Here is a 24282-nt window from a genome sequence, read left to right as displayed (position 1 = left end):
ACATTTATTCTATAATGTACAACCCAGGATGAATCAATGATGTAGTGACCATTGACATCAGAACCAGATAAATACCACCTTGTATGATCAGTCCTGCTGTTTTGCTGTTATATTCTTTCCTTGTTTGCATTTCTAAACACCTCCCTGATTGTTGCTACCCAACATTTTTGCTCACCTCCTGCTTTATTGCATAGCCTATAATTGCAAAGTTTGCAACAAGGAGCATGTTCAGAGATTAGCTTATTTCTTATCTACTTCATGCTGGTACTACAGATCAATGTTCAAGAGATAATAATGAGAATAGCTAAGGCCATGCCCAACTGCACAGCTCATGTGGAATTAGGAAATCAGACCTTCACTGATAGATGTAAGTGTAATATTTTATTAGTAGTTGAATTTTCCAGTGTCCTCCTAAGTACATTACCTGAGCTCTCCTCACATCTATCACCAAGCTTAGAGGAACATGCAAAGTCTGGTCTTCTTGTTTGTTTGTTTAAGAAATGATATACTGTGGGTTTATACACTGAGCTGTAGTTGGCTCTCAGTATTTGAACATTCAATGTAGAATGAGTTTTCACAGGTTGCTGTAATACATCTATATAACAAATGTCTTGGAAAGCCTATGTGAACACTTTTCCTTCAGACCTGCAGTGCTGATCAGCATTGCTGCGATATGTACCCATTTAGCTAATTCTATATTTTGTAGACATATGGAACCATGTCACTGACAGTAATGTCATTCTTAGATTGAGTTCCCAGATGATGACTAGGATGATAAACTAACCTTTTTATTGATTTTACAATACAACAGAATTTCAAAGAGTTAAAAATTACTCTTTTTACTAAAGTAAAAAAAAAATTGGCCAGATTTTCCCCCAGGGGCTACATTTCCTTCAGCTAGACAGGTAACAAGTGACAGTTTTCACGTCTATTTTCAGAAATTTATCACAAGCCATTTCTGGATGGACTCTATAAAGCTTAGTTGGTGCAGTGAAATGTTTTTTTTAATCATCTTTAGTATGAAGTCAGTTATAGTCACAGTTTGGCCTGGTTTAGCCAAGTTCTTCGAAAAGGGACTCATGGACTCAGGCCCCCCCAAAAAAGGTGCAGGAAAGAATGAAAATGGAAATGGAAAAATGATGTCTTCTGGGAGTTGTAATTCATTCTTCTCTTCTGAGACCAAGATACTAGAAATATGGACAATCCACAGAACTGCAGCATTAACTCTTTAACTCCTAGTGCACTGCATGATGTTACAATGCAAAATAACATTGACAAACAACAAAACCATGTTGTATGGGAATTACTGAGTCACGGCCTGAACCTCTGGTTGATCACCTGAGGCGAGCCATGAGTCAGGCACAGGAGCACAGGTGAAGGCAATTCACCTGTGCTGCCGGAAGGGGTGGAGCCTGGTTGCACCCCTCCTAAACCCATTTAAGAGCTGCCTACAAGTGGGGAAGGTTCTCTTCTGGAGATCACTGCTCTTGGTGTCTTCTGGTGACCTCAGTCAAAGGGTAAGCTCTTCCACTTCTTCCACTTATTCTCTTTTGTGATTGTTGTTTACTTTGCCTAATTCTCTTGATTATATTGTGATTATAACATCTTGATATCTATTGATTATACAATTATATTGTGATTATAACATCTTGATTATACACATGTGTAGACAGTTTGTTTATGGTTTCTGACCTGCTTTTGCTCTAAGATAAATCAGAAAATCACCTGTTTTCTTATGCTTTGTGGGGACAACCTTACAAAATTGCAAGAAATAGAAATGTGCTGATATTTTTACTACTTAGCGCAGATCAAAAAGGGCTCTAGACCCCGAAGACTATGGTGTCTACCTAACCTAACTAGGTATAAAGAATAGCTGATGATAACTATAACTCTTTCTGGAGATGCTGATGTTGTTTATTTCCTGATTTTTATCGTCCTGTATACTTTAAAAATTGAATCTTGTGACCATTGGAAAAGAGTTTCCTACTTATTTTGCTCAATTTATCCCAAGAGGAATTCTGACCTTTTCTATATGTGCTTTCCAGTTAACAGTCAAAATGGCAAATACAAGCAAACAAAAGAGAGCTGCACATAAAACAGAGAGAAAGAGCGAAATTCACAACAAACATTTTTTTGCAATTACTGACTTGCCATTTTTCTCCATCTGATATGCTTCTGAAAACACATGGGGCTCTGCAGCTAGCAGCATGTTTATACCTGGGCTGATCTTCTCCAGGGGAGTCCTGACCTTCTCTCTTTGTACTTCACAAACTGCCAACAATGGTGGTGCCTAGCAGAAATCTAAGATAAATTACCTGCCTCACATATTGGAAATGTCTGTCACCTTTTCCTGCCTAAGAATAAATATATTTCTCTTTATTTTGGTTTAGCCTTTGTTGTTGCTGTTTTTGTTGCTTTTTTCCTGGCAAAGTTCCCTTCACAAACTACTACCTATTTAAGTTGATCCTTACAACTACATAAACACATTTTCTGTGGCAATACTGATTTAACATGTCACCTGTAGCTCTATTTATCTTGCTGTTGTTTCATAATTCTTTCATCTGCTTAGCACAGGCCAGGTATCAGCCTTGCAGCCTCAGCAGTGGCACCTGATTATCCTCCCAGTGAGCTCAGTGTTAAGTATCTTTACATCAGATATTGGAGTGCTCTTTTGCGCTATATCTTGTTCACCTCTAAGTCATAGAGATGAGTTTAAACTCTTGTGCAAGATGAAAATATCGTTGTTTAAACTCAGAAAATCTGTATTTTCTTATCTTACTCAGATCAATCTGATCACTACTTGCTGCAATTGCTATTAGCTTTTGTAACAATCTGTTTCCTCATTTTGTTCAGCTCTTACGCAGAAACATTTTGACTGAAGAGCTGTGGGAAGCAAATAGATTTCATCAAACAGAACAAAAGAAGAGGAAAACAATTATAACAAGTAGGGGCTGATTTAACTTTCAATTAAAAAAAAAAAAAATAAAAGAGAAACCATTTTATAGGATTCAACATGCTCTAGACAAATTGTTTCATAAAAAAAATTGAAGAATGACCAATAGGTGAAATCTTCTTCTCCATACCAGGTTAAAAGAAGGTGAATGGTTTTATGGCTAACTTTTAAATCCCAAGTATTTAATCCTGCCTATGGCTCTTTACATAAAAACTCCTGGAGCTTAAATCTATAAATAATTAATCTTCATCTTGAAAACCAGATGTTACTGTCTGAGCATTCTGTTCAGGCATGTAACAGTTGCAAGGCTAGATATCAGAATTTAAGTACAGTTCATCCATTTTCTTTCTCGGGGTGTCATTCTTTATGCAAGTATGAAAGCAAACCTCCATAGGGAAGAATTCTGGAAATCCATAAGATCTTTTAGGCCTTCCAGTTAATAAATAATGAATTTTCTCTTATTATTTTCTTTGACTTAATTTCAAAAATTCCTGTTGAAGTTTTTAAATTACTTTATTTCCCAAATTAACTGATAATACAGAGGACAAAGTGTGAATTTTGGAGAAAAATATAACATTCTTTTCAGATTTCCTTTCATGTTGTGGAATATACATATTTCTCCACTACAGTTGGGTGAATATTCACATAATATTCATCATTACTCTTTTTGGAATATGATTGTCATTAAATTACTATTTTTTCCATGTAAATTTAATTTTCAGGATCTCAAATAATAAACAGTTTCTAAAATTAGTCCATATATATATACAATAGGACATGTTCAGATCATCATAGCAGATATATTCAAAATAGCTGTTTTAAAATATTTGTATAAAATTTTAACAGTGCACTCAACTTTCACTCAAAGTAAGTGAAAGATATGTCATCATGGTTCAGGTGTCCAAACAAAAGAAAAGAAAAAAATATCATCTTTTTTTTTTCCTCAGTGCTATCATTTTTCTTAAAGATTTCTATTTTGTTAAGAGATCATCATTAAGACTTTTGCTGTCTTATCTAGTTTTACTGCTTTCAAGAATAACTAATATTTCAAAATATCACATACAGATTTATGCTTAGAAGTCTACCCTTCAATCTTTAATCAACTTATTTTAGAGACCTTTTTGTTTAATATTGTAGCCTTGCAAGGAGTTGTGATTTATTTTAATAGAGTAATTGCATGTTCCTGCGTTACAGAGGTGACTACTGCCAGTGATCTGAAGTCTTCAAGTCAAGCATCTTATTCTGCTGCAGTGTTGTACTCAGGGAAGCAGCAAAACTTTCAGAAAAAGCATTGACAGTTTTAGGACTTGATCATGTAATAACAAACTTAGCTCATATTGGATGTCTTTCAAGTTTCTCAAAGCTTGTTCTCTTTCGTTAATATTACGTGTTTTATGTTACGTACAGTATGTACCAATCTTCAAAAATAGATTTTACAGAAAAGAAATGCTCACCAATAAACTTCTATATTAAGCTGCATAGAAAAAAGTGTTTTTCTTTAGAAGATCACAATTGATTTTTCCAAAGAAAATCTACATTTGCTTTGCATCATACTCCAGCTCATACTGGAAACAGCGTATTCTAGGCAAGTCTTTGGCTTCATCTCAGCTGTTTCCAAAGTGAGCCAATAACTGATGTCAAAACACTCATTTGGCCACCAAATGATATCTGTCTTTAGTTCTTCTTGGGAGCCTTCCAAACAGCTTCTCGGAGCCATTTCAGAGCAGTGATTATCACCTGCCCTGGTGATTTTCTAAAGGTGCAAATGTCAAAGATTCAACTGCAAAAAAAAAAAAAAAAAAAAAAAAAAAAAACACCCTACAGAAAAGAAATTATTATAACACGTTCTACACTTTAATGGAATGGATATAGATAATATTGAAAATTATATTTGAGGCTAGATATATGATAGAATGATAGAATACAATAGCAGAATAGAATATGCACTGGTTGTATACTTATATATTGCTGTGTTAGAATCATAGAATCCTTAGAGATGGAAGTGACCTTTAAAGATCATCTAGTCCAGCTCCTGTACAATGAACAAGGACACAAAAACTAGATAAGGCTGCCCAGGGCCTGATCCAGCCTCTTTTTGAATGTCTCCAGGGACAGGCCAACCACTGTATCTCTGAGCAATCTGTTCTAGTGCCTCACCAATCTCACTATAAAATATTTTTTATTTATATCTAACCTAAATCTACTCTCCTTAAGCTTGAAACCATTTCCCCTTGTTCTGTCACCACAGACCATGCTAAAAAGTCTGTTTCCTTCTTTCCTACATCTCCCATTTAGAATTGAAAGGCAGCTATCAGGTCACCTTACAACCTTTTCTTCTCCGGACTCAGCATCCCCAGATCTTTCAGCCTGACCTCACAGGAGAAGCGTTCTATCCCCTTGACCATTTTTTTGACCCTTTTCTGGACACACTCCAACCCATCTATGTTTCTCCTGTACTGAGGACTCCACATCTGGAAGCAGTATTCTAGGTGAGGCCTCAAAAATGTAGAGTAGAAGGGCAAGAACACCTTAATCTGAGTAATTAATCATAGTATATGTTAATTTGCATATACGTTTTAAAGTGTATTTATAAATATTTATGAATGCATCTGCACCTTATATACATTAATAAGCAGAAATATTAATACCATATGATTTATGAAAGCAGAAACTAGAAACAGATCTACCAACATCTCCTCTTATTGGGTCTTAAAACTTTCCTCTGAGAGAATGTTCAGGTCTTAAAGTTATTTTCATAGACCATATTCCAAAAGTCAAAGGGGCTTTTCATACAGTAAAATGAAAAGTTAGCAAAGGCAAGTTCCAAGTGGCCATTAGTCCTGATAAAACAATTACTGCAGATGGAGACAATGTGAGTTGTGAACTCTGAGGGGTAACATAATCTTCATTGGCCTAAAGTCTTCTTATTTGTATTTTTCCCTCCTAATTTTTCTGCATTTTGGTTACATCTACTTTGTGACGAAAAGTTATAAATAAAACACATGGAAAATCTTCCATATGTGCGACAAGATAAAAATAGACAAGAAATAACATTACTGCAGATAATTAAGTAAAAAAGAAGGGATGTAAGTTGTTACAGATTTTCTGCAATGTCACAAAAATACATATGAACAATTTCCTATCTTAGGCATCAAAAGTTTTGACAACTGCCAATTTAAATTTTCTATTGCCTTTTGTTGTTGATTGTTTTGGGTGTTTTGCCCAAACTTCATTTTCTTCCTTTTGTTCAGATTAAGGAAAAGAGACAAATATAGATGTCAGTGCTGTGAGTTTTGGAAAACATCTGTGTTTCACTGATGAAATTTTTGAGTTCACTTCTTCAGGCCCTGGGCAAAGGACCCTTTTCAAATGGCCTCTCTCTCTCCCCATGTAGTGTTTAAGAGGTCTGAAGAGCAATACCTCCAGTGGATATAAACTTTGTTTAACTTTCTTGGGTGTATGTGAAACTATCAACACTGAATGTTTATAAGCCCAAGGCCTACAGGATTAGAGAAATAGGTTGGTTTTTTTTTTCACATTCTTGTCTGATTTAAGGACAGTTATGGGTTATGCTTGCCAGTTCCATGAAGCACCACATTCAGATCTAAGTTTAGGTGCTTAAATTAAAAAAAAAAAAAAAAAAAAGTATCTGTCTTCAGAGTTTTCTGTTGTTTGTTTTTCTTTACTTTGGGAGTGCTGAGGTGCTGGAACAGGCTGCCCAAAGAGGTTGTGGATGCCCCATCTCTAAAGGTGTTCCAAGGCCAGATTGGGTGGGGACCGTGGCAATCCAGTCTAGTGTCAAATGGGGAGGTTGGTGGCCCTACCTGTGGCAAGGGAATTGGAGATTCATGGTCCTTGAGATCCCTTCCAAACCAGGCCATTCTGTGATTCTGTGATTCTGTATAGCTTGAAGTGTTGTGAATCTCATACACAGATCTGCTGATGGAGCAGATATGCTTCCTAGGAACATCAAGCTCATGGACTACTCTCCTGCAAAAGAGTGCTATGCTTTAATTCTCAAATTTCTAGCTCAAAAATTTCATTCATAAGCCTCACTAAAACTAAATGTAATACCACTATTGCAGCAGAAGCAGGCGTCAGAAGTTCAATAAAGTTATTGTGTTGCTTGACTTAGATTTACATGCATCATTCCATATGGACTACTTCGCAGAGACTAGATTCCTCAAAATCCAGTTTTGAACCTCATCTGGAAGTAATCAGTGTTGTTGATGATAACTTGAAATAAATTTAAGGAATGAATTTAAAATCAGATGACAGTTGACCCAACTTTAATATAAGCTGAAAGACATGAACAATGTTAAAAGTATCTTAAATGACCAAGTCAAAAGGTTAAAGTTCATTTATTCATAATGTTATAATTCTCTAATTTTTCAGTTATTCCACTGAAACATTAAAATTCTAATAGAATATTTTTATTACTGAACAGAAAAATAATGTTAAAGATACCTGCTGATATATTTTCACAGAATCACACAGAATTGTAGGGATTGGAAGGGACCTGCAGAGATCATCGAGACCAACCCCCTACCAAAGCAGGTTCCCTAAACCAGGTCACACAGGTAGGCATCCAGGCAGGTCTTGAACATCTCCAGAGAAGGAGATTCCACAACCCCCCTGGGCAGCCTGTTCCAGTGCTCCGTCACCTCCCTGTAAAGAAGTTCTTGCGCACATTTGTGCAAAACTTCCTGTGCTGCAGCTTATGTCCGTTTTCCCTTGTCCTGTCTCCACTCACCACTGAAAAGAGTCTGTCCTCACCACTATGGCCCCCACGCTTCAGATGTTTATAAACCTGGATCAGGTCCCCTCTTAGTCATCTTTTCTCAAGGCTAAACAAACCCAGCTCACTCAGCCTTTCTTCATAGGGGAGATGCTCCGGGCCCTTCACCATCTTTGTGGCCCTCCACTGGACTCTTTCCAATTCTTTGGGTTGGTCTCGATGATCTCTGCAGGTCCCTTCCAACCCCTACAATTCTGTGATTCTGTGATTCTGTCTTTTTTGTACCTGTCTTTTTTTCAGTAGTCAAGTAAAATGAGGTAAAATTCACACAATGTTGATATGATTCCTCCTAGGAATTCATTTTAATAGAGTCACCACGAATATTTAGTCAGTTGCTGTGAGAAGATTATTTGGATGTGCCTTTTTGAAAATGTCCTTTAGCTCTTACATAAAAATGCAATTTTAATTATATATATACAATGCCATAAAATTAAATTCCATAAAACTGTAAACATGTGAAAAGCACATTCTCAGGGATAATATTTATATGCGGCCATCCAATATAAAATCTCAGAGGTAATACTAAGAGGATCATGCAAAATACATTTTAAAAATTATTAATTAATTTTAATTATTTGTAGTTTTCTGAGTCACCTTATGTTTAAGCAACAACGTAACTGTTTCCATTAAGGAAAACAGCTTTTAAATTAGTTAAAGAATTACATTTAATGACAGAAAATCAGCTGCAAAACTTTTCCTACTTGAAGAAGGCACATAAATTGTATCTGCTAAAACCAGGATGCATTCACCTAGGTTTTAAATAATGTTATCTGATACAACAGATAAGGCCTTCTCATATCTATTTCTTATGGTCTTACAATCCCATGAAAAGCCTCTATCATATTTTCCCTGCAGACATTAACTTTTCACTTGTTTGTTTTTGTTCACATTCTTACTAAGAAAAACAAGGCAAAGAAGTGCAGAGTTGCTTTTTATATATGTATTTTATAGGTGTTTTACATACATGTACATATATTTTTATATGTATTTTATGCACATGCTGTATATGAATACATGGACATATATGTGAATTTTATGTGTTTTTTTTTGTCACACTGATTGCTCATGGCTTCCTGCATGTAAATGAAACAATTAGAAAATTATAATCTACGTGTAAATATGAACAATATGAGAACACCTTTGACAACAACCAAAGCAGTCCTCTTCAGTGGTAGAAATCAGAAAATAATGAATTTACAAGATTGCCTTTCAATATTTTACATTCACAAATTGTTATTGTGTTGTTGTTTTTTTTTCCTGCCAAAAGAGGCGTGTATAAAATGAAAATCTATGAAAATTCTTGAGAGCTTTTTCTGAGGACTTTGTTTGACAAGACTGACAGAGGACTTTTCAGAGCACTGCACACTGTCATGAAGGAGATTTCTCTGCATAATATATTACTTGGTCAGGACTACGTTCTTTTCTTTTCTACCGTGTTCTTCTAAAATGAGAATGTTACTTAAAAAAATCCCAGACTACCAAGACCCAGGGAGAATTCATATTATTTAAATTCGAAAGACTAGAGAATACTGCTACTCAACTCTCAAGGAGAAAGTATATGAGGGAAGACAGAATCCGGGAATATAACCTACTGTTTTCCAGAAATAACAGCTGATCCTCCTCAAACACAACTGTCTGGGAAGAAGACTTTGGAATGTAAACTGGTCCCACAAATTTACCAAAAGGCTAGAGAGAACTCACACGAACTTCAACACTCATTCTCTCATGCATCTATACTACTTTTTCCAGCAATCAAGTTTAACATGAAAGCACAGAAGAAATTATGTCCGTTACTTCTATACCAGTTGCCACCTTTAGTCCTGTATGTATGTATATATATATATGTATATATATATATATATATATATATATATATATATATATATATATATATATATATATATTCGGTAGTTAGTTGGATAATGACACTTGAAACTGATTTCAGTTCTGTTTCCTATTTCTTATGAAATCTACCACAACAACATCTACAGATTTTGAAATTAGTACAGAAAGATTTCTGCTGTAAAATACATTAATTTGATGATTATCTTTACTCTTTGCAGCTACTTCCACTTGATAAGTCCTCTTCCATTAGAAATAATTGAAAATGATGTAATCGAAGCATGGAATCAAAAATCATCATGATAATAGAACAAGATGATATTTACTACATCCTGGCATTTCTCAAACTGCCCAGTTTTTGATCACTGATTAGACTTAGGAAAAGAGAAGAAAAGGACAGGATTTATTGTAGTGTTGATCAGAAGGTTCTTTGGTCAAGTGCTTTTTTCATACTGTCATTTTCAATGGGCTGCTCTGACAGGAAAGGTTATTAAATATTCTGGTGGAAAAAAGAAATAGAAAAGAGGAAATATAATTGGTTTGGCTGAAAAGTTCAGAAAGGTCTAGGCACACTGGACAGTTGGACACTGATTTTATTCTACTGCAGGGTTATATTTTGCAATGAAAGCAAAGGTCGTTCAGCACTGTGGATGATTCAGTTTCTTGTGCCTTGCATGGGCAGAAAGATGTCTTATTTAAAAGGTATATTTTCAATAGTCTTTCAAATCATTTGTCTGTAACAACTGCTTAGAGGGCTGACGTTGAAATCCATTAGCTTATCAAAATATTTTCTTCTCTACAGCATTAAAGTTTCATGCTAGATATTGTAAACTTGCCATTGATTTTCCAAACAGTTGCAAAGAGCTGGGGTAAAAGGAAGGTCACATTTTGAAGAAAAATGGATATCTGTATGTTCTAATAAGAATAATAGGTGACAGATAGTATTGTTGTAGATTGCAAGCTTTTCATTTTCAAGGCATGTTGAGCAGTGTTCATTTCACTTCATCACAATCCACAATAATACCAAAAATGACTTTACTTCGTATTAAAGAAGAAATATAAGATTTGTCAGTCTTGGAAAGCTGGCTATTCATTTCAAAGACTGCAGCACAACTTGTTTTTTCACCTCTTAAACATAAGTGCTTTCACTGCTATTTTGAAGGAAAAAAATATTAAAAATGGTGATGTTTATCTCAGAGTTCTAAAGAGAATAATTGTTACTTACACAGTTATTTTTCATTTCGAATAGGTGAAAAATATCCAACAATGGATTTAACATGAGTTGAGCTTCAAGATTAGGGCTACGTACCTCTGTTTTCTAGATGTCTTAAGCACATAAAGAAAATTGATATTCTTGAAATAGTCACCCACTAGAATTTTCAGTTCTAAAGGTAATGGCTTATTCTAAAGGTAATGGCTTAATGGTAAAGGAGGTAAGTTACATTTATCTTTAAAATAAGTCATCAGGTTGAAGATCATCTGGAACTGTTTTATCTGTCAGCAGAGCGATGTCTTCCACTGAAACTTTGTATTTAGTGTTTGGATTGAATTCATTTGTTTTTCTTTCTTTACTTAATGTAAATACATTATTTGCTTACCAGAAGAATACTGGTTCTACAGAAAAACTGGCATTTTGGAACTGCTAATGGATGTAGATGAAGAGACAATTAATTCAAAATTCTTTCAGAACTACTTCCATGGGACTTAGTTGTGTGAGATACTATTAAAAAATATTTTCATAATGTGAAAGAGCAACATCACCTATTTTTAGGTCAATTTAAAGAAAAAATTGTAGAAAGGCAGATGTAAAGTATTAATGCAGGCCTAGAACAAATTCCTGTTTTTCATTAAAATTGTATCCTGCAGGAAAGGAAGAAAATTATTTCTTATGTGAAAAAGAAAATTAAATGATTGTTTTAAAACAGTTTTTTTTTTTTTTCCCTCTAATTCAGGAACTTCAGTAAATAAGGTCATTCTTTACATCTACTGCATGAAATAGTAAACTTTCTCAGTTTTATTATATTTTGACTGTTTCATAAAATAAAAGTTACAAACTTACATTGCAGTTTGAGACAATAATTAAATACAGAGTAAGTAAAAGTGTGCCAGAGCTGGAAAAGCAGAGAACAAGTACTGATTTTCTTGAGCTGGCATACTTAGAGCCTTTGTGAATGCACATTTAATAGGGTCTCTCAATCTACTGCTTTGACATCCATTATAGGTAATGAGAAAACATATTCCTCCCTACCAAATATTTCTGTTGAAAGACTGGGAAAAAGAGGAAGAGTAATCAGCTTTAGAACTGTTTTCTCATCACTCTTATTCTTTCCCAACAATTAGACAGTTCTATGTCTGTATGCCTCTTTCAGTGGAAGGGGTCTAAGAACATAAGCAGATATCAAATAGAAGTATATGGCAACAGCATAGCCACAGTTTTCTTCCTGACAGAAAGGAAGTTGCCCGTCCTCATTACCCTAATTCTAGCACCTGGAAAAGTAGTTCTGCCACATGACCCAGAATGAGCCATACATAGAGGAAGATCTGCTATTGTGAGATTTGGAGGTTTCTTCTTTTCCATTCGCATGAAGCCAGAATTTCACAACTGTCATCAACGTGCAACTCTAAGGAAATATTTGATTTATGCCTGAATTCAGTTCTGCTATTTGGATACAAATGTGTAAGGAATATCCAATAATTCTAATGCAGTAATGACAACACTGTACTTTACCTTTAGATTATAGAGATTGTAATGTTTTAACTGGAGCACTGCTATTAAAAACACAATAAGTATACAGAAACAAAGATTGATAACACAGTAGCTTAGGAAACTGGATTAACCTGGGGACTCAAACTCAGTGCCAATCACTTTGATTAACAGTGCAGGGATGATTACTCATTATGAAGTTACTCCACAACTGCCGATTTTGCTCTTACCATAAACTGATAAAATTATGTAACTCTCAGTTTGGACCTTAGGAAGTAGCTGGTATAACAATGGGAGATGATTAGGTTATAAAACAGAAGCCATGCTTATTGGATGATATATCATTGACTAAATCCCTTCCAATCATCTTCTGCAAAGGTTTTCCTGCATTTTTTTTTTTTTCAGAGATTTTTATTTCTCACCTTTCCCAAGAGAAGTTATGCTTCTTGTTGTATTTACTTCTGTACCTTCTATGGTTCCACCAGCTTCAAAGACAATTAGGCAGTTCCACAAGATGATAAAACTGCCTTGACAATATTACACAGCTGTAAAATTTTCTTCTGTGTTACAATGATATTTTCTCCATAGCTGCACAGAGAAAATTACTTGATGATGAATAATAGCTAGACTGGAGCAAAGTTCTTTGACTAAAACTGCAGTTTTGATCATGAAACAAGGTACCAGATAAATCTGAAAATTCAATTAGGCAGAGAATAAAAATATGAGTTTCTCTGTGCTCATACCAACCATATTGTATTCAAGCAGACTTCGCAGTTCATGAACCCTGCAGAAATTAAAGCACAAACCCAGAAAGTAACATTCTTAAATGAGGTGACAGTTTCATCCCGTAACTGATTTGAAACCCTCTGTTCTCTTTCGTCTTCCCCCACTTATATGTTTGTACTCTTTGTTTTGCTTATTGACATCATCAAATAATTAAAGCTTTGTTTCTCATTAGTAATTTTTTCAACAATATACATTATTTTACCTGTAAGCCTCTTTTACATATTTTTATTCTTATTAAGATTATGCGCTTTTAATTTTTGAGCCCTTACTGAAGCTCAAATAGGAAGCTGGGATATTCAGAATTATTGTTTAGGGAGAAACTCTGTGTCACTTTAATCTGCTTTCTTATGTTGTGATTTGACAGATTATATGTTATTACACTACTTTTAACAACCAAACTATTTCATTTCAACATATTTTTAAAAAAAATCCTTGCCATAGTTATCTTAAATTAGTGTTGACTTAGGAATGTTATCTTGCTTTTTCAAGATAAAGGCACTGTATGTAGAAATTCAAAGATGAAACAGATAGAAATAACTCTTTCCAGTCAACTTTAAAAATCTGATTTATATTGACAATGAGAAGGAAATATCTTATTTGTGATTCTGTACACATCTAGAGGACTAAGACTGCTTGCTATATTAATACAACACTTTCTACTTTCTCATTTATTTTCTAGTATACCTCTGCAGATTGGAGAGCTAAGATTTTCCAGTGAAAAATCAGAAAACATAGCTATAAAGTATTAACTTTATTTTCATATATTTGCTCACGTACACTAAATTCATAGTTTTTCATAACTAATTACAGAGTGCTTTATATATGCACACAAGTATATATGTGTGTATATATATGTATGACTAGCAATTCTAAGTGTATATGAGGGATAGTAAAAATTATTAAAATATAAATTTCACTGCAACCGCAAACTTAGTGGAAATAAACATAGCCATCTATACATGGACCTAACATACAGAGTATCTGTTTCACTAATATCAAGTCTCTTTCAGTTTCCATCTACAGTATTTTTATAGCCTTTATGTGCTTCCTACTTGAAAAGTTCATGACAAGGACCATGAATTATTTTATTTTTTATTTTCTCATTCAACCTTCAGTGACAGCATACATTTCAAGTACATTTCTATGCGAAAGTTTAGAAATCATGCATAACTTTTCCATGTGAGTCAAACAAAGAAAGTACATGTTCAAAGAATGCTTTAGTTTTCAAACTGCTGTACATATGGAACACAGATCTGAAAAGCCAACTGAAGTTAATGAGAATCTGTATATTGACTCAATAGCTTTGGCATAGACTGAACGTGACTGAGTATGTTGTTTATTTCCAGCTGCTTAACTGTGATAGCCAACATCTAACTTCAGCTAGATAATTTAAAAGCGTTTCTCTTATTATTTTTCCATGTAAGCAATCTTAACTTTTGCTATGGTGATACTAGGCAGTCATAAACTAAGAGACAGATGGTCACTACAATGAAGAACAGGAGAATTGACAGTCTGTGCAATGGAAGAGGTTTATCAAATGGCTTTGTGATCCAAAGGAAGAAATTGTGATATATTTGGTATGCTGAAATATTACAAAACAAGCAAGAAAACTACAATGAAATTATAAAGAACTTTTTTTGCCTTGCTGGTTTCAAAACTGATGATTAATTTTGTATGGTGAAATTGAATAGTCATGTTGAAGGCTGTTTTTAAAGTTTCGAACTTCTGTAGGGCTCTGAAGCACAAATATATAGTAATTCAGTAAATAATCTAGTATTTTTCCATGTATATACTCTGTATATAAGTCTGAGCAAGTGAAGTTCTATTTCAAGTAGTTAAAAATCCTTTGATGCTGATATTTCTTCATGCTTACTCTTTGGCAATTCACTCACACTCCCTACACAGCACACAACAATACCAGGAAAGAGCATGTAATTCTATGGAAATAAATTATTGCTAAAACTTTTTTCTTCCACTTGGTTTGTTTTAGAGCCTTGATGTATCTAGCATTTACAGTGGCTGAGGACTTCAGCTTTATTTCTTCAAGAAAGAGGAACATGTCTATATGGTGAAATTGAAGATAATCTGCAACAGAATAACTGATGTGTTTTTAAACACCAGTTACTCCATGTTTTTTAAGGGTGTTGTGACATAACATTTTTAAAATCATGTTGACTCTTATGTTAGTGGCAGTTAATGGGGCTCAAATTACCAAGAAATGCGTTACCTATTATGAAACCAAATATTTTTGTTAGGAACAAGGAGATGTTCTGGAACACCTTAATAGAGGCTTGTATCAGATGATGGGAGTCTAGTCTTGTTATTAATGCATGGGAATTTTTCTTAATTGGATTATTGCAGAAATTAAAGACTGGATTTATTGGACAAATTGAGTATGCAATAAATTTTTAGATAGGAACTCTTTTAAACTGGTATTCATAATTACAGATTTTACTATACATAACACATCGATTGCTATGTTACTGACAGGACTGCTTCCATTCAATAGCGAATAAAGAATAGCATTTATCTCAAATATTAAAAATAATAATAATAATAATCCCTTACACTGTTTATTTAAAGCTTCCATTAAAACTTTCTCTCCTGAATAACTTTCTACTAAAAAAATTAAAGAACTTCACTTATGTGCATCTTCTCAATTGAGGAAAACCTAATCCAGATGATCTAGATCACAACTTTGTTTTATTCTAACTGGAGGAACATAGTTACTGCATGTCACTGGGATGTAATGAAGTTCTTTGGGTTGTCCAAACTTGAATTACCATGATTTAAAATATACGACCAGCTCCATGTGTCATCAGTTTGTACATAAATACAATGCTTCCACTGAGAGTATTCCTACATTAAGTTATTGTACTTCTTGCTTAAGTTTTTGTCTAGAAAATGAAGTGAAACAAAATTTGTCATTATTTTCAAGATATTGAACTGTTAATTTTTGCTAATCAGAAGTCATCAAAATTTGTTACTCTGCTGTGAGACCAGATTAAATAGGTGATAAACTCACTGGGCTTGTTTTATGTTTCATCACATGAGGTCAAGAAAATTGACTGTGGCCTTTATCAAAAGCATTTTTATGTATATTTATTCCTTGATACTTATGTTATTTGATTCAAGAGGGGAAAATTAACATTTTTCCTTCCACAGAATGGAATAGCTATTAAGCTTGTTCAGTAAAGAATTTCCATTAAAAGTAAATATCTTCCTATTCCACAGGAGACATAGGAATATATAGTAATTTTACATCCATATGGAGTTTGAACTTCATATCTTGGCAACTACCTGCAAGGAACTTCTGTTGATGATTTTCTTCTGCTGGAAGTACTTCTCTTCTTAAATTTTCTTTACTCTTTTTGGAAAAAAATTAAGTTACTGAAAAAAAGAAATTGTTGTGAAGAAATGAAACAATGAAAAAAGAAGAATTAGAAGTATAAAAATGGTGAGACTGAGATACATCTAAAAGGATACTTAAAACAAAACTACTACACTGTTAAAAATAGTAAAGATTTATATTTTGATTAAGAATTTTAGACAGAAAACATTTTCTCATCGGAGCTTTGTTGCTGTACTGAAAGATCTTTTGGAAAAAGGAAAAACCTCTTGGTAAGTTTTTTGAGTTCTACTTGCCTTGCAGAGCACTCAATGCTTTTTCATGTGTCTACTCTGAAGATTCCTGTCAGTACTGAAAATACATATTCATATTCATTATTCATATTCAGATAACCCATTAATTGAAAATAATTTGCATGTATTTATTGCTTGCTGAATCTAATCCTTCTTTATGGAAGAGCTTCAGTTTGGATTTTCAGTCCCATGGTTAGTTTTTTTCCTCAGAGTGTAAGTGCAATACTGTTTGAGGTATTCCTTTTTTCTTCCCCTCCATAATTCACAATGCTTTTCAAGGATTGTCACACCTTTCATATGCTTATAGTACACTGCCAAGAACACTAAATCTGTACTGAAGAAACTGCCACATCTCTAACTGCAATAATGTGAAGAAGGTCAGGTTACTAGCAAACGAATACTTTCAATGAACAAAACTATAAAGCAGGTAAGAAAGCAGACACTCCTGCTTCAAGACAACTCATTTTATAGCTTTCGAGGTCTAAGACCTCAGAATACTCTTCATCAACACTGCCATACAGAAGTTTACACATCTGCCCAAATTTCTCCTGCTGCTGTTGCTAATAGTTATAATGAAGAAGAAAATCTGAAGTTACATAGAGGAATTTTCACCTGTTATAATTTAAATTCACTGGGCTTTTCACTTAGAAGAATATTGAAAGCATACATGAGACAAACACCAGTTTTGCTTGGGCTTTTGTCTTGAATTGTATGCTACAATGAACGTTAAGAAGTTAAATTTCTTATTTGTTTTTCTTTTATGAGTCCAAGAAGGAATTTGAATTTCTGATCCTAAATAGGCAACACAGTGAGGTGCTAGACAGAACAACTAGAAGTATTCTATTTCTGCATACAAATAGAAAAAACCCGACTGAGGATATGATAGTCATTGCTATCCTTGACCCAACTGCCCATGAAGCAGTGTGTTTAAGATCCTGAGAGGAGTGATGAAAAAGAATAGTAGAATGAAATCCCTAGGCTCCAGTGACTTGGCCTGTTCAGGAAAATGCTAGGTGGTGTAAAAGAAGTGAGACAAAGGCTAAAAAACTTCACAATTCCTATCCCTCATTTTGGAAATAGCTGCCTCTAGGCATGCCAGCTCTCTGCGACTCACAGCAGGTTTTGAGGGAGTGAAAGAGAGTTGAGTTAGTTGTTATTGAGTAAAGTTGAGTAAAGAGGAAAACTCACTTTGCCAGTAGACAGACTTCAGAGACTTCTGAAGAACAAGATGGGAGGCTGCTTGCTAACTTCTTTGAAGTGTTATACAACCAAGAGAGATTCCCAGTGACCGGGAAAATAGATAAACAAAGTGTTATCTACACTCATCTTCAGAAAAAAAAGGCAGAAGCTATCACATAGCTGCTTTGTCTAACTTCAGTCCCCAGGAAACTCATGAAGCGAATCCTTCTGAAAGGCATTTTTGGACATGTCAGATCTCCTTCTGAAAACCATTTTTGGATGCATTCAGTGAAGTAAGGTGATTGGGAATAACCTGCATAGGTAGCATCTCAGAAGGATGGCCAGCCCATCTGAAAAAAAAAAAATAAAAAAAATTAGTTCTAGGGACAAGGGAAGAGCAGTGCATGCTATTTATCCTGACCTTAGCAAGGCTTTCAATGTGATCTCCTATTGTACCCTTTAGCAAAAATCTAACTGGAAGCCAGATGTACTGTGAGTTTTGCTCTTCAACAGTTGTAATGGGGCTGATATATCCGATAGGACATTTTCATCAAGAGTCTGGATGTGAAATGGACTACTCCCACTAGCAAGGTCTCAGAGTAACCTCAGCAAGATGAAGAAATTGGCAATCAAAAGCTCAGAAAGTTCAACAAAGTCAAATAAAAAGAGCTTTGTATCAAATAACCCAATGCAATGCTGTAGTTAGTTACTGACTAGATGGGAGCAGCACTGCTAGAAGGATCAGGAGGCAGGTTAATTGGTTTCAAGATGTCCTCTCTAGACTAAATTATTCTGTCTGTTACTAGTTAGTATGGGATGGCAGCCAAGCTCATATTCTTATGTCTACAGAGAACTAGAATTTGTAGAGGAAAATTTGTAGTTAAGATGTAAAGCCTCTTTATAAAATCATAGATGGCCTGCTCTCTGTACAGTTATTTTCAATTACTCTTTTTGCCTACAGAAAGATAAAGTTAAAAGGACCATTTCAAACAGAAATACAAAAAGTCAAAGCTTTCATTTCCTTTCTGTTGAAAGAAACAGATCCCTGGGAAGGCTTAAAAAGTGGTACAGCTAAACACACTTTTTTCTGTGGAAGTTGGGTTAGAAAAACATGTCAGATAAGTTTCTCCTCCCACTGAGGGATTTGCAATTTTTAATTCAGGATCTATGTTAATTAAATCTAAAAAAGAGGGAATTAAACCCTAAATACAGTCAAAAAAAGACAACATTGGCAAAAGAGTTGGTTGAAATGTCAGTAGTTTAACAGAAATTTTAATAACCATGCATAATGTTGGTCATAATTATTCATTCTTTTTAATTGACAGTACTAACATAATACAATTTAAACTTAAATACAGAGGACATAATGTATATTAAACACTGTATGTCCTTATAATAAAGATAATATCCTACTGACCAGTGCAGTAACATGGAATGAATTCTCATAGAAACAGAGGATCAGAGATACCCAGCTCCAAAGCCAAGGTACATCCTCTATCATTTTCTCTAACAAATATCTACCAGATTGCAACAAAATATGAGTAATAAAATCTCATAAAACATGACAGATTTTTGTGATGCAGAAAATAAATCACATACAATAGACATATGCTGTCATGCTTGCTGCACTTCTGGAAATCATTCAGACATTTAAACAACAATGTCAGAATACAATCCATGTACTGATAATCTTTACTGACAGAATTCTTCAAAGATTATATGAATTGTCTTTGTAAATGATGCAGTTTAAATGTTTACACTTAAATCTACTCAATTATTTTGGCATTTTTATTTTTATTTTTATTTTTATTTTTATTTTTATTTTTATTTTTATTTTTATTTTTATAATGTATTCCCCTACTTTGTTTGAAAAAAAATCAAACTCTGAACCTTAATTATAACTCATAAACTCTATGTCATTTCATCCAAAATAACTCTTTTTTGGATGAAGTAATAGAAATGGACTCTAAAAAAGGTCAACACAAAGTATGTTTATGAAAGTTTCCTAGCTTGTAAATTTGTAATCACCAAATAATAGTGAGGGTCCTTTGTTTTTTGACACAAAGCTTGCTTCCTGAGGTATTTCTTGTGATAAAACTCTGACTGATTTATTGAGGAGGCAAGTGATGGGTGCTACCATGTGACAATCAACATCACTTTGTGGACATTTGAAAGCACCTTCCTCCAGAGCTGCTTGCCTCCAGAAGAGAGTGCTCAGGAGTGTTCACTGGTGGAAGATCTGGCCTGTGACTAAACAGCTCCAGTTTGGTATGGGAAAATTGGGGAATGATACCATTGTGTTCTGTGAAAAAGTGGATGCAGGTGGGCATCCCTGCTCTCTCTTATCTGCTGGCAAGACCCAGAAGATGGGAACAAAGGATTTCTGCTGAGATTTCAGAGCCAGAAGCTGCCACTCCAAGGAGAGTTGGCTGACTCAACCATTTTGGATTTGAGCTGTCACTCTAAAGAGAGCTTGACCACTTATTTATATGACTTATTTATAAGTTGGTACTGCCATTGAAAATTGGCTATCACCGCTGTGAATTTCCATTTTTCTTTGACATTTTTTTTACTGAAAATTTGATTTTTTGTTTGTGTAAAAGCTGTGATCATTAATTTTGACAAGACACAACTCTCATCCTTTGGGTAGTGCTTTGCAATATTTTAGGATTTTATAGAATTGCATAAATGGTAAAAAAAAAAAAAAAAAAAGACTAGAAAATAAGGTGATATTTTCAGGTATGCACATGTTGTAGAGTCTGCATCTGCTAGTCCAGTAATAGCAATCAGTATGATTGAGAGAAATGAAGATGTTTTGGTTGACTGGAAACAAATAATTAATCCTTACCTCTTACAGGACAAAAAATTACAAAGATAGTTATAATTCACAATGTACTTTAAAAATGTGTTGTTGTTGTTGTTGTTGTTGTTGTTGTTGTTGTTGTTGTTGTTGTTTTCCATTAAAAGACAAAATCATTAAAATTTCTAGCCAGAGACAACATAAATAAAAACATTTGGTTATGTGACAGCTGTGCCTGCTAGATAAGAGAAGCATTGTGAAATGGTGAAGTAGTAATTTTCCTGCAAGTAATTTATAGTCACCACTTGTATAAAAATGGAGGTGTGGGGAGTTGGGTGAGACATGAGGGGTAATCAGTCCCAGCATCCTGGAAAAAAAGGTTCAATACTTATTTTGTGAACATTCTGAACTGTCAGAGTGATACTTTTATTCCAGTTCATTTTTCAAACTTTTTAGATATTAATTAATGCAGTGAAGAATTTTCAATCAGATCCAAAATTTATTTCTTAGATTTCAAACATAGAGCAGCTGTGCAGCTGCTAAAAGCAATTCCGTTTGCTTTAACTAATGAAAAAGAATTCATAAAGTGTTTATAACTTCTACAAATCTCCCAAAGATCTAGTAGCCCTTTGGCCAGTCAAGGGAGGACTATTAATTCCCCTTAAGAGATAAACATGATTTATTTCTAGGGAGTGAACAATGCACTGTCACCCATTGTTGAAGGTCTCTCTGGATTGTACATCAGGAGGCAGATTTTTCAAAAAACTAATGCATATTTCAAGTATGAAAATATGAATGTTCATTGCCTAGAAGTTAGTTTCAATAAATCTCTTCCCCTTCCTAAACTCTTAGTTAGAAAACAATTACAAAAGAGAGAGGGTTCATTTTTTCAGTAGCCAAGCAGTGATGACATCTAAAATAAAACTAACTTCTGACATAACATACACTTGACTCTTAGGAAAACCTACTGAATTTTTCATGTACAAAGAGACAATACACAATTTCTGTTGAATTGTAAAGAATGACCTCTCAGAAAGCAATTATCTGTAACAGCAGTTATTGTTTTATCTGTACACTGAAGTGATCTTTACAAGAGTGTTTTATGTTTTGATAGATTCATTCTAGCTTTGGGGAAAATGTTTATAAATAAAAAAAAAAATTAAATGGAGTTAACTATATAGAAATGTAAGTTTCAGTGCTATCAGTGGCAATGAGCATCATTAAAGATGTGGTCTAAAACCTTTTCACTCATATGAAACCCAACTTAAAAATTAACCAAGGAATGCTGAATAAATGAGGTAACAATGTCTCCAAATGCATTTTGCATTCCTGCAAGAGTCTAACAATTTTGATTTTCCTAAAATCCCTAACAGCATAGAACATTGGTTTCTAACTTCTAGGAAAGAAATTAATTGCATTTTCAACTGGGGAGAGGAGCGAGGCTATATGAAGCTCTCAGTATAAAAACAAAATTAAATAGAAGAAAAGAAAGTAAGAAGTGGAGGTGTGGAAAAAAGCTTTTATGGGACTTTAAATAGCGCTGCATAAAGATGCTACTCAAATATATCATCCCCTGCATGCCTGTAGAGACATGATTATTTCAGAATACTTCCTTTACGGAGGAAAGCTCTTTTTAAACCCCCATGCCATCAGTTTTTTGTTGTTTTTTAGACACAGTGGACACTTACAATGGTTTAATAGCTAAGGATAACCACAGCTGTTCTGTGATCGCCACCATAACACAGAAGTTTCCTGCAACATTTTGTGTCCTTTTTGCTACTTCTTCCCTATCAGCCAGCAATCAGGATTTTCCTGTTGCTTGGTCATAGAGGAGCACTCTTTCACAAAGTCCCTGAACTCATATCCCATCACATAGAGCATTATGGATACTCTATTTAGCGTTATGTTAGTACTCTTCATCTAATGGTATGCAAATGAACAACTTTATCAGACCAGCAATATTAAAGCAAATGCTGAGTCTCTCAACTACACCTAATGGTCCAAACAAGTTGTATGGGTCTTCTACTGTGCTACCTATGCGCTAACCTATAGATCAGATTCTTAGCAGCTCTGCCCCACAGTATTTCACATGCACTCACAAAGAGGAAGCGAAAGATGTATGATCACCTTTTCTGAGACAGACAACCCTCCAAAACAGAAAAGACTGAATTCTTTCCACTCCCACAGACAGCACTACCACTAAGTCCAAGAGTAACACTGAACAAAGAACAAAGGCATGTGTACATAATTTCCTGTTATGAAAGCTTTAAATGTGGTACCATTTGATAGATGTATTCAAAGCACGAAACAAGACATACCACACTTCTGGTACACTAAAGTTCAGTGTTTTTTCATTTTCTTCTATCAATGGGAAATATTATTTTGGAACCATACAAGAGAACATATGTTTATAAGTTTTTTGTTTAGACAATCTGATATGCCATAAAGTATGTCTGTCAACTCTCCCATGGATTTCTCCTCCATGCTGTCAATTGGTGGCTGTAACTGAAGCAGAATGCCAATTATGGTTTCTAAACCTGACACCTAAGATGGCATACAGAGATAGTGAAAAAATTAATAACTCTATTTTTGTGAGCATTTCTCCTCCCCCCCCCCGATATTCAGTATTAAACTGTGCTTTTAGCCTCATCAGTGAAAGTGAATCCTTCAGAAAAGTTCTATTAATAAGAATGTTCAGTTTTACTTCCCTAATGATCATCTTGCTCTAATAATTTTTTTCTCTGACTATGTCAAGATGAGGAATATTATTTCATACATATTTAAGAAATGATTAGCAAAAGAAATGAAAATTGACAATAAACCCTTCTATAAGAATTGCAGGAACAAGAGGTCTTCTAGATAATCCTTAAATTATCTGATTATCAGAGCTCTCTTGAAGAATAACTGCAAGCTAACAGAAAAAAATGAAACTTATTTTTGGGAAAGAGAAATCCATTGTGAATTACTGAACACATAGAAACCATGATTTTTATATATTGGCTGTTTCTCAGCTGAATGACTATGGCCTGAGTTACAAATAACGTGAGAAGAGTACGCATGATACATATCTATCCAGTCTTGCAACTATTATCTTACTGTCTCTATTAGAGAAAAGTGTTTAACTCAAAAACAGACTGGTTCCTACATAAAACTTATAAAATGCTTTGAGATTCACAGCATATTAAAAGTAATAACACTATTTCAGATTTCTTTCTCAAAAAAGTGTCAGGAAGAACACTGAGAACACCTCATCAATAAGGAGATAAGTTTCAGATAATACATTACTATGTTTGATTCTAACACAAGACTGAAGATATGAATCATAAGACAAGAAAAGTCTGTTCAGAACAATAGCCTTCATATTATTGGTCCTAGTAAACTAACTTAAAATCTACTTAAAATCTTAGAATCTACTTCTGAATGCTGATGCATATGTAAACTTGAATGATAGTAAATAAACAGCATTTGACCTTCAGCTCCTACCTTCACTGTGAAGTAGGTGTAATTGTAAGGCCCCATCTGGATCACTGCATCTAGACCTGGGGGCCCCCAGCACAAGAAGAATACAGGTCTAGAGG

The 24282-nt window shown here is 34.4% G+C and overlaps 1 long non-coding RNA gene across 1 annotated transcript; it reads left to right on the top strand.

Annotated features, from left to right (window-relative positions):
* The first annotated feature begins 1466 nt into the window (after positions 1–1466).
* LOC125691641 (uncharacterized) lies at positions 1467–4426 on the top strand. The gene is made up of 3 exons (XR_007376190.1): positions 1467–1517; positions 2854–2944; positions 4148–4426. It is a non-coding gene; the product is annotated as an uncharacterized LOC125691641 (long non-coding RNA).
* The last annotated feature ends 19856 nt before the right edge of the window (positions 4427–24282 follow it).

Source organism: Lagopus muta, chromosome 4 (assembly GCF_023343835.1).
Source record: "Lagopus muta isolate bLagMut1 chromosome 4, bLagMut1 primary, whole genome shotgun sequence".
In the NCBI taxonomy this organism is placed as follows: domain Eukaryota; kingdom Metazoa; phylum Chordata; class Aves; order Galliformes; family Phasianidae; genus Lagopus; species Lagopus muta.
Note: the sequence above shows the minus strand (reverse complement) of the source record. Positions and strands in the feature narration are given on the sequence as shown.